Genomic DNA, 12,575 nt, shown 5'->3' on the forward strand with positions numbered 1-12,575 from the left:
CAAATTGTGTCTGCTCCATGTCTCTTTAACCTTTTGAAGGATTTGATATAACTTCCCACAAATGTACACCATATTGAGAGGAAGGGTTTATTATTATAACTGTTGAGCAGTTTCTGAACTTGACTGTATTATATCTTGCATTTACCTCAAGCTGTTAAGTGAACAATATAACATTGACCAATACAAGGAACTAAACCTTCTAGGTCACCATTTTGGAATAAAGTAATACTTAAAGCTCATATTTCCATAAGAATCTGCTCATATACAGTTTAAATAGCTTATACAAGTATATCATTTCAACATAACATCAGATCCTCCACTGTTTTATGTTTGCAACATTTTTGCTTTAAACTTTGATTTATATATCATGACTTATATGAACAAATACCAAACAGCAACTCACAGATCTATGCTCATTTGGGCAGAATTTTGTAAATCCAAGCATTATCATTTGATATTCAATGCTTTTGGCAAATTGGGGCATTTTCTGTCACATTAAAAACAATATTAACAATAAATCTCCAACTTCAATATTCTCATATTTTTGTGCCCATTTTTTTGCCAATTATTTGTTTGTCTATTGGTATACATGTATGTTTATTCATACTGTTTGTCAAAATAACGAATGAATAAAATGTTTGAAATATTTTATTTGTTCATAACTTATTTAATATGACAAAAAGATGACTGCATTTTGTTTTATTTCACATCATGATCACTCATAGAGCGAGACTTGAAGAAGTATAGTGATATAGCCACAGGTGTTTGTCTGACTTTCTCCTACCCAAGAGGGCATGTGTTTGAATCCCAAGTTGGAAAACACAGTTCAAAGGTCAGTTGATGTATCCTGATTGCAGGCAAAGAGAAACACTCTATGATGGGCACCTGTAAAATAGAAGATACATAAATCTTTACTATTATCCATAAAATGTGAAAGTTGTTAGTAAAATAAAAAAGAAATGGTCTACCATTTTTTTCAAATACAATTCTTGATAATATTTCTTGTAAAAGTACACATTTATCTTAAGAGATAAAAAAAACACTACAGTACAAATTTGTTTTGTAAAAGCCATTTCTCAAATTCAAATGAAATGCCTGCCTTGACAGTGATATTTTGTATTATGATTACATATATTGGTAAAAAATCGGTAGTTTGCAAGAAGCAGTAGCAAGTATTTTCTTATTTCATACTATGTTTTAATGGCAATTGCATCTGTTTTTGAAAGACTGGGTCTTATAACAATAAAAAATCTTATAATTATCCTACTCCCCGATTACTGTTTGCATAGTTTTTGCAATAGTTGGTTTAATCATACGCTGAGATATACAGTCATACCCAATGCTTTTCAGTGATGCAACACTGCATCTCAGATGACTGAGCTTTTCTTTCAAAAGATTGCAATCAACAACAAACAAAGAGGATACTGTAATTGACAATAGGTATACCTATTTGTAATGACAAATGTCATTTGTATACTGGTTAGTATATAGAATTGTATATTAAAACATATTTGAGTGTGTAAACTTACATACCTTAAGATACAGTTCAAATAATATTCGCTAACTAAACTCTTTCTTAATTTTGTACTTCCGGGGTTTTCAATCGAATAGAACAAAGAATTAACGAACGTAATAGTACATTTACCTTTTGGGGTGTGATTATTTAACATGTTAACGCCATAACAATTATTATACACAGTACAGGCGATAAGAAATGAATATAGTTGGTATCGAAATGTGTCATAACCTGAAAACATTGCAATGTGACACAGAAACAGCTGTTTAAACGGGTCAAACCTCGCCGTAGCAACCATAGTCGACAAAAGGTTACCACCCACTATATTTATTAAAATAAATAGTAAATATCTATTTTGATTATTCGAAAAGCGAAGCAGATTAAATCACTTTTTGCGAATTTTTTTTAGTATACTCACATCTACGGTTTGTTTACATTTTTAGTCCGATTCTTCCCCCTTTTGAAGAGTAATTACGTACGAAAGCGTTAATAAAACAGTCGCAGAAATCATCGTACGCAACTTCGTACGAAGTGATCGCTTGCTTAACATGCATTCATAAAAAATAGTTATGCATGACGAAAGTTGGCTCTTGAAATAACCAAACTGTCAATAGTTGATAACAACCACGATTTTGAAAGCAGGCAGCTCTCCCTGTATATTTTTCTGCACATACACCAGAGGCACCGTCCCTCAGCACTTTCAGTGGTTTGATTAAGATGAGATTTTCCACTCTGTATTGATGTTCACATACTTTCATTTCTGTTGCCATACCAGTGTCAACAGTGAATAACAGATAATCTAGATGAATTTGTTTTTATTTATTTCTACCACTGTTGCTTATGCTCATTTTCATATCACTTGGTTAGCACACTTCATTATATATCAGGCAGTCAATGTCTTATTTCCTATAACAACTCAGCAATAAGCCTGTTGATATTTCTGCTTTCAATTGTCTATATATTTTTCATTAACATTTCTTTCTAAGTTTGAAGTCTGATCACTGTTAAACATGTGCCAAGTAAAAGTCATCTGACAAAAAAAATGCTTTCAAAACTGTACTCATGGTAAAAATTTCTGTAGTTTTAAAATTTAAAAAAAAAGTTGGTCAAAAGGTCAAAGTCAAGGACATCCGAGGACAACATTGATCAATTTGAACAAACATTTACAAGCAATTGTGCTGAGATGGATGCAAAAACACACAAAAAGATTTTCAAACCTTTCCCAATTTAAGTTTACCAAACCTGTGAACCCTGGGCGTGGCCAGTAATGACCCCAGGTGCATACCGTAACTTGAACAAACATTCACAACCAATTTTGTTAAGATGAATGTGCAAACTACAGACACTTAGAGCTAAAAAATGGCCTTTGGGCTTTCAACAAGAACAAGGCAGAGTAATTCACAAAATCAACTGCAGTACAAAAAGTAAATTCTCTCCCTTAGTCCTAGACATGTACATGTAAACTGGGCTAAAAATAAAATTCACTCATGCAGACCAAAATAAGTTAACTAAAAATAGCATTTCTTTAATTTAAAACTTTCAAGGCCCATAATCTAGGCATGCATAGGCGGATATGGCTGGTTTTCGAAAGGAACCAAGCTCTAATTGATATCTAAATACTGTACAAGTTTCATCAAGATACAATCAAAACTGAAGACTGTATCGCGTTAACAAGAAATTGTTTACAGACGCACGGACGCACGCACTCACGGACGCACATAGTACGTACACATTACCATCGCATAAGAACAGGCTTTTCTCCATGGCTGCCTAGAAATGTCGTCCAAATTGATAATTAGTTAAAATAACAATAACCTAATGCCCTATTGTTTTGCCAACTTTCGGAAACATATTCCAAACATTTCTCAACGGCATACATGTGATAATTTCTTGGGTCGATTCCGGGACACTCGTCGTAATGTCAACGCACACTAGGGGGGTCTGGGGTCATGCCCCCCCCCCCCCCCCGATTTTTTTTAAATGTGGAACGTCTGGTGCATTCTAGAGCATATATGGGGCTATTTTAGTCATTTTTTACGTTGGGAAAATGTACCTATTTTGACTGCCAAGACGTATTTTTTACTTGACATGGTTTGTTTTTTTCTGCATTTTCTTGAAAAAATAAAACCACCAGATATTTTTCCAGGCTTTTAATGAAGTGCTAAGCAGGAGGATATGCAGTCTACTTTCGGTTTCATCAAAACAAGAAATAAACAACTATACGGGCACCTGTTTTCCCGCGCTTTTGAGAACATGCGTTACAAAATATTTATTTTTTCATCACATTTAAAACGTTTGCAATTTATGACACACAATATTTTCCAGACGATCAAGAAGATTTTCCAGTCGATGAGCTTCTTTCCGTTTGGAGATGCATATAATTTTAATAATTTAATAGAAACGTGTCCGTCACATCAGGAGAAAGACCTGAACGTTTTCTGCAACCTGTGCTACGCGGCTACCACGCCTTTCTAATTCGTTGTGACTCTTGAAGTAAGCTTCAAGCGCTGGCCATTGTTGAAGATAGCGATCGAAGTCTAGAGGGAGAGCCACCGGGTGCTGCAGTGCCGAAACAACTTGTACGTAGCCGTGTCCGTGAATTCCCGGAACTCTTGTAGAATCTGTCGTCGCTTAGAGCTGTGCTGGAAGTGGGTGTACGTGTCTTGAAGAACTTCCTCGATGGGCATGGCAAGCTTCTTCACTGCATAATGTGTACATGTGCTCATTAAGTGGCACACACATCCAAGGTCCACGACGTTAGGTTACTGTTCGCGGATGCGGGACAGCACAGAGTTGTTGGCACTGATCATGACGGGGGCGTTGTCGCTGCTATAACAAATCATGTTCTGCCAGGGAATGTCTCTCTCAGTGAACACCTCTTGAAGACACATACAAAAAAAAACCCAGGTTCGCTCCAGTGCCGATGTTACACACTGGCATGGACAAGAAATATGTCATCACTTTCAGCACAGCACTGTCGTACACTCTAACTAGTATGGCAACACATTTACTATCACTCTGGTCATTGCTCTCGTCCATCATGATACTAAATTTGTTGTTCCGGCACAGGCGGGTGACTTTCGTGTCGGCAACGGGAGCAAGCGCCTTCATTACTATGTTTGTCACTTTGGTCCGTCGGCAGCGGAACTTCTTGGCGATTTCGCTGTAAGGAAACATGACTTTCACCAAGTCTGTGAAGTGGTCTGCAATGAAGAATGACAGGTTGTGCTCGGCAATGAATGTCGCGAAGCAGACTTCGGCCCTGGTCACGGGATCGTGGGATGCCGGTTTGAAGAAAGCGTTCTGGAAGCTTGGCCTCGATGAAATTGCTTCGGCCTTTGCAAGGTGCATCTTGCTGGTGAGGTGGCGTGTCAGGTCGTTTCTACCACCGCTGCCGATGGAAACGTCTGTGTTACATGCTTTGCATCGGGCGTAGTCAGTTCCCTTTTTGCTGACGGTGACGCACTTGAACTCCGTTGCCCAGCTGTCTTGGTGACGGCTTGACCGTTTCGCCTTCACAACGATAGTTCGAAAAAAAGTTCAAAACACTAAAATTCCTTACGGACGCGTAAGTTGTTTAAAGTATACTGTCAACGGCTATGAAATTATTTTTGGACAAATCTTTTTGCAGTTTACAGCCTTTAAAAATAAATAATAATAAACATATGGGATTTTCCCCCAACCAAATGCACTGCTTAACCTATAAGTAAATGATAATTTACTTAAATATTTATTTTTTTACTTCTAAAAACTAAAAATTATCACTTTTCAAATCCTATGGAACTTGCTGTACCAATCCTAGTAAATATACTTATAAATTAGTTCAACATACATGTTAGTGCTTGTATGCATTGCTTTGTGTGATACACATAGATTTTTGACATATTGTAACCATTTTCACTCATTGCATGTTTTTTCTGCTACAATGTTAAAGCGTTTTCATGTGTATCATTTAGATTCATTTTGATATAGCCTTTATATTGCACCATTGTTTCCCAAAGCTTTACCTTGCATTTCTGTCATTCAGGCATGGTTGAAATGCATTTCAAAGGACTAGACACCAGATGATACCATTGTAAGATGAAAAAAAAACTGTCGAAAACTTTAATGGAATTTATATCTTAGTGTACATTTTAACTGAGTTTTTGGACCGAGTAAATCACAGTTATTTTAAAAAATAGCTTCTGAGTGTGTTCCTGGAAAAATCACAGGACCCTCACATGCTATTCTTTAGTGTATACACACAGCTGAGCCAGGGATAGAAATATTTATTTTTTCATTGAAATATTGCATTTTTGACCTCATACTAGCCCTGATTGATAATTTCAGACTTGCTTTGAGGAAAAATTTAATTTGCTGATTTTGGTACCATCTGGTGTTTCTAGTGCCTCTAAAGTATCACTTTTGGTTCATCCCCAATTGATCTAATAAACCCTGGTATAATATTGATAATTATGGAGAAATAAAGACGTTCTTTATTTCAAATGTTAATTTCAGACCTATTCAGATTATGAAATAAAGTACTGGACCAGGGCTTCTAAAAACCGGCAATTTGCCTGTCTGGACCGATTTTGACCAAACCAGACCAATTTCAGGTTCAAAAAGTGTAAAAAAATCGGTCCGAAATGTTCTCACTTCATTTTTGGACGGTGCCCCTCAGGGCTCGTCCTAAGTAGGCACATCAGCCGAGCAAACTACAAGCCAAAGAACGCCAGTGCGCTCAGTAAATAGTTCTCATCATTGTTTTGAATACACAGCTGATTTAAAGTGGTTGTTACATAGTTTTTTTCTAAAATGTCTGGGCGAATAGTAAGAGAAGAGGGTCATGTATAATTTATTGACAATTGGTACTGAAATCAAATATTTATATTGATAAATCATTTCGCCAATATTGACTACTACATGGAAATGGTTCCACTACATTACTACAAATTTTCATTCGGAACTCCTCGGCCATTTTACTGTATCGATAAAATTAAATCCGTAAATGTTTTTAACTGAATACTGAAGTACATTGTTGCTAAACATAATTAATTCAATACTTTGAACTATCGAAATATTTTAAAATATATATCATACAGTAGACTCTTTTAGTAGAATCATCAAAATATGATGTGTTAATGGCATGACCCAAAATGACCCGGTTTATCCAAGATGGCGGATGAATCAACACATGTCCGTGGAATTTCCGATGTCAAATCGGATTTAAGGCATCACACTCGAGTTTTACAATGGATTGTTAGTGCTAAAAAGGAGAATTAAAAATAATTAATTGAATAACATCATCACCTTGTGGTCAAATTGGCTGAATTTAACGCAATACAATTAATGACTGAAATACATCTGGTGAAAGGTCACCCACCACTAAAAGTAAGTTGCAGTAAAACACGGAAATACAAACTAAGTGAAAATCCAAAAAACAATGACGTCGTTTTGCTTCGTGCCATTACTAGCATTAGTAGATGTTAATAATTGTTGCAAATATTGATGTGAAAAATAATGATTATATAAATAACTCGAAACAATTTGCATCTGCGTCACAGTTGTCATCTTTCTGCATAGTTCAGTAGGGTATTTCAGGTTTCCTTTAAAATTGTGATATTAATGCACCAGTCAATTGTAACCACGGCCACCCCAGGTCCGGGGATATACGGGGAATAGCCGGTGAAATGGGTCGTGTTTATGCTTTTCAGGTGGCCCCACATTGCCGGGTAAATGCGGTGGTTTTGTCTGTTTAAAATACAGCGGGTAATTGGCCTTGCCTAGAGTCCCCGGGGTGCAGGGACTTTGGTGGGGATTTTACCAACTGTTCGTCTCCGCATGGTATGGAATTTAGCCGGTTTTGGCTGTACTGAAAGTCCAAGTCCCTGCTATTCCCAAGATCTGGGGGGGGGGGGGGGGGGGGGGCGTGGTTACAATTGACTGACCAGTGCATAATTTGGTTGCCTTTATGCAATGTTGATCTGATTCATACCATAGTAAAATATTTTCTTCAACTGTAACAACACTTCAATATTAAAGATTGCATTGCAAAACAGGTACATGAAAGTTTCACATAATTTATCTTGAGCCAATATCATTGTTTAATCACACAAGTGTGTATAATTACACAAGTGTTTCATTAAACACTTAAATTCCGATCAGCTTCTGTCAACATAGCATTGCCATTTTGGACCTATCTGGCTGATGCGTGTCATCTTGAAGCTCAATATGCATCAAGTCGAAAATTATAGATGTGTTCACTATGTGATGTGCCATATCAAAAATGGTAAAAAATCATTCAATGTACAATTATTTGAACTAAATAAACTTAGTGCTTGAAATGTCATTCTTGGCTAGGAGAAAAAGTTGGATGTGGACATGAAGACTCGCCAAAACAAAACTTGTCCAAGACCCTGAAGTTGCTGTTTATTTGGACTAGTCAAGTATTAAACTTTTCAACAAGATAAAGTTACTATAAATGATCCTGGCATTAGGACACGGAGCTAGCCTGTCTGTATTATCTGGATGGTGCTAAGCCCCTGGTGAGCCTTAAATGCCTTGATTTGAAATCTGCCACTTATTATTCTCTATCATTTACTACACTTTTTTCAGGTAAGTGTAAATTACAGTATTTTCTTGTATGTTAAAATTAACAATGGTAAAAGATAATGCATAACTTAATTGTGCATGCTGGGGATATCAATATTGTATACATGCATATAGCTTTACGGATATTTACAGTGTTTAAATAGCTCAAAAGGGTCTTACTCAATGAAAAAAAAAAAATCAAAATACTAGAATGTAGACAGGATTTTGACATTTTTTGGCAATTAATTAAATTCAAGGGCGTAGCCAGGCTGTACTAAATGTGAGAGGCTATGGGATGGGGAATTCCTGTAACCGTAGGAGGTTAAGGGGGGGCTGCTCCCCACGGAAAAAAAATTAAGTGATTTTTAAAGCTGTGTTAGATATCTAGCACAGAGGAACAATGCTTTCTATAGCTGAGCTTCCCTTTAAGGTTTTATTATGATGTCAAAACATAACCCTCGACTTTGATGCCATGTTTGGCCATTTTTTCGTTTTTCAAATTGATGTTACGCATGTGCGTAAGTGTGTAACGCTGGCTACGCCCCTGAAATTGTTCTGTTGCAATTTTGGGCAAATCATTCTCATTGGTATGCCTATCAAGCATCAAACATGTATGTCTAAAAAAGATCAATAAAAACAAGCCATATTACTGAAATGTTCAAGGCCAACAGATCCCTTCAGAGAAAATCATGCATAACCCTTGTATATACATATACATGTATTCTTCCTCCAAACAGAGACCTGGTATGTTAATTTGCATATTTAATCCAGGACATCCACATAATATGAATGCACTTCCCCCTTTGGCAGAATGTTACATTACCCTTATTCGTTATTTCAATTTATTTCCGAAGACAGCATGAACTTTTATAGAAAAGGAGTGTCAGTTATTTAGTCTGACAGCCTGTGATTTTTTTTCAATCAGAAGGAAATTTTGCAATTTTAACATGGCCATGTTTTGACATGCTTGCACAGTGTGTGAATTGTGATCAAAATTGTGCTTGGTTTATTTTGTGCTAATGCGTATGTCTTGGACTTGACATATTTCTTAGTTACCACATGGCTTGTTCCAAAGGGTAAAGCATTTGGAAATGTCAGTTCAAACCTGATAAATATGAAATTCTTTTCCTTAATTCAATTTTGATATTTTCAAAACACCCTCTTTTTTAAAAACTTGTTTTAATAGATGTTTATGGATAAGACTCTTAATTTGAACATCAACTTGTTTAGACTAAGAAATAATGAGCCCTTAAAGCTGCACTCCCACAGATTGACTATTTTAACAGCTTCTTTTATTTTTTGTTTTGAAAAGAGCAAATTATTGCGTAAATATATATGTGCAAACCAATAATAAGATATCTGACAAAATATCAGATCTTAGATTTTCATATATATGTTCAAAAATCGATGCTTAATGGCTTAAACTGATACTAACGGTTAAAGAAAAAATGCATAAAACATCAATTTTTGAACTTAAGTATAAGAATCTATGATCTGATTTTTTGTCAGCAGTCTTATATTACTGGTTTCCATGGATTTTCGCAAAAAAATGGCTCGTTCGAAGACAAAAAATAAAGAAGTTGTCAATACTTTCAATCTTTGTGAGTGCAGCTTTAACAACAAAAATAGAATAAACCTACAATTAAGCAAATGAAATTTCAGATAGGCATAAATGAAGTGCTATCCTTAATCATTAACAATTTCATTCTTCAAGTTTGGTTTTTCCTCAGCCTACTGTCACTCACCTAATGCACAATCCCTGCATAAGATTTTACGTCGACAATGAATTAGACAATGAGGTTGTTTTCTAAGTCAATTGAATGACCTAAAGTAACTAGCTTAATGATTAAGAAGGGCTCATTATCATCGATCACTCCACCCATTCTGAATAATGTTTATTCATAAAGATTTTTTTTTTCGTGTTTTTTTTATTTACTTGTATACTTTATATCCAGTTAAATACAGCCATCACACATTTGTTCTCTCCTAAATACACATTGGGTATATCAATATAACATTGGTCTATTTCAATTGGTCAAAAAAATATAACAACTCCAATATTTATGAAACACCGCTGTTGGTCAAGGACAGGTCACGTGGTGACACCACATTTTTCCATTTTCCAAATTTAAATTACACCAAAATGGCATCTTTATTCGGATTTGATGAATATTTCAATGAATAAATAAAACATTTAAACAGGGTAAGAGGTTGTCAACGTTATACTTACATTACAGGGTTAGTAGGTGACATAGTATTGGAAATATGGGGGGCAAGAATCCATATTTAGGTTCGAGCTTCACTCCACCGCAATATGGTTTCCTTTACATTGAATATCCCATATAGCGGGCTACCTACTGACCATGGAACTTATAGTATCCTTCCACATGTTTTTAAACAAATTCATAGACAAGAATGTTTTTTTCAAATGACAATTTGTCATTTTGTATTCATTGTGATGAAAAAATGTCAAATTAAATTTCCAATCAATTCTTAAGAGGAAAATGTGATATTTATCTTATCTCCTGATAAAAACTTTCAATCACGTTGGGTACTGAATGGGGTACTATATTGGTTTAAATAGGAAATGACGTCATGAACACATAGTAATCTATGACTTCATCTTACCGGTGACCATTATGATGTCACAATTAAAAAAAGTTTAGTTTTTTGTTTTTATTCCTTTCTGCTGTACTTGATATCACCTTTATATGTATTCTTCTTACAAACAGTGTGAGAATGATCGCATGATTTTTTGGTTTGAAATTTTACTAATACAAATTTTTGCAATGCATGCTTGTAGTGCAGAGAATAGCATCGCTTTAATGGTACATGTATCCTGTTTTTAGCTCGACTATTCGAAGAATATGGAGAGCTATACTACTCACCCAAGCGTCGACGTCACACCTTGGTTAAGGTTTTGCATGTAAGCACCTTTAATTATCATTGTCATTATCTCAGCAAATACATCATGTATTGCATTGAAACTTTAGATATGTATTCCCAACTATCTAACCTACTAAATTAATGAAGTTAGATAACACTTATTTGAATTTAATGCAAAAAATGGGCCTTTATTATTTGACTTTGAAATTCTGGTTAAGGTTTTGCATGTAAGCACACATAGGTTGATATCTCAGCAACTACTTGATGTATTGTATTAAGATTTTATACAATGGTACTCAACCATCCAACCTTCCTAATTAACCAAGTAAGATAACTCTAGTTTGCATTTAATGCAAATAATGACCCTTTCAAAAATTTAAGTGTTCCAACGGAATACCAGACTTCGAAGTTCAGGTGTCCCTCCTGAAAAATTGGTGTCCTCGGGATCCCGGGACCCCGTTAGTGTCGAACACTGCTTTATTATTCGACTTAAAAATTCTGGTTAAGGTTTTGCTTTATTATTTGACATATAAATTCAAATACATCATGTATTGCATTGAAACTTTATACACAGGGTCCCAACTATTCAACCTTCTTAAATAATCAGGAAAGATAACTCTATCTTTTATATTTTATCATTTTTGCCCCTTTATTATGCAACTTAGAAATACTGGTTAAAGTTTCAAGCATTGGACTTAAAATTTTCCATGTAACCACATTCATGTTAATATCTCAACAAATACATAATGTATTGCATTGAAATTTAATCTAATTTTACAGTGATCCATGTTTCGACAAAACTTTTTAATCCTTACACTGAACAGCGGCGTAATAGTCGAGCACGCAGTCTCTGTGACAGCTCTTGTTTACTAAAGAAGTAAAACAGGTAAGTTGTTTTTGCTGTTTTTACTTAAAGAATATTTTGATAAAAAGATACTAAGACTCGTCATCATATAATAGACTGTATTATACAACTTGTCAAGGAAATATGTTAGTATGATCGACAAAGGCTAAGTTATTTACACATTTCCTGAAGTTGTTGAATATGTTTTTTAAAGCTTAATCAAGGAAAACTTGACATTTGTACTGTTTTGAAAACAAACATATATTTATATATGTCGTTCTCGGATGACCCTGACTGGGACCTTTTTGACCTAATTATTTTTTAGAGCTATAGCATTTTAGACAGTTTTGAAAACAATATTTAATGTTGTCTTTTGATGACCTAGATTATGGCCTTTTGACACACATTAAAATTTGAAGCTTCAGCCATGAAATTAAGACCATTGATTCGAAATCAAAAATCAAAATTGTGCTTTGATAACGTTGTCCTTTCGACATACTTTCCTATTTTTAAGCTACTTCAATGAAAGTTTTTAGTACAGTTTTCAAAACAAAAAGCAATGTTGTGCTTTGATGACATAGAATATGATTTTTGACATGCATTCTATTTTTGAAGCAACAGCAAAGAAATTTAGACCATGTGTATAACTTTTAAAACAAATATCAATATTATTGTACTTGGATAACCTTTATAATTACCGTTTGACCATCTTTTCTATTCTAAGGTACTGCAACGAAAGTTCAGTAAGTTTTGCAAAAC

At 35.0% G+C, this 12,575-nt stretch overlaps 1 protein-coding gene and 1 long non-coding RNA gene across 4 annotated transcripts in view; both read right to left on the minus strand.

Annotated features, from left to right (window-relative positions):
- The window catches only part of LOC128207480 (uncharacterized), a 106,702-nt gene that overhangs the window by 53,735 nt on the left and 40,392 nt on the right, over window positions 1-12,575 (minus strand). The window lies entirely within an intron of this gene.
- On the minus strand, window positions 631-1,763 carry LOC128207481 (uncharacterized). The gene is made up of 2 exons (XR_008256715.1): window positions 1,646-1,763; window positions 631-885 (listed from the first exon to the last, which is right to left on the minus strand). It is a non-coding gene; the product is annotated as an uncharacterized LOC128207481 (long non-coding RNA).

Source organism: Mya arenaria, chromosome 11 (genome assembly GCF_026914265.1).
Source record: "Mya arenaria isolate MELC-2E11 chromosome 11, ASM2691426v1".
Taxonomy (NCBI): Eukaryota; Metazoa; Mollusca; class Bivalvia; order Myida; family Myidae; genus Mya; species Mya arenaria.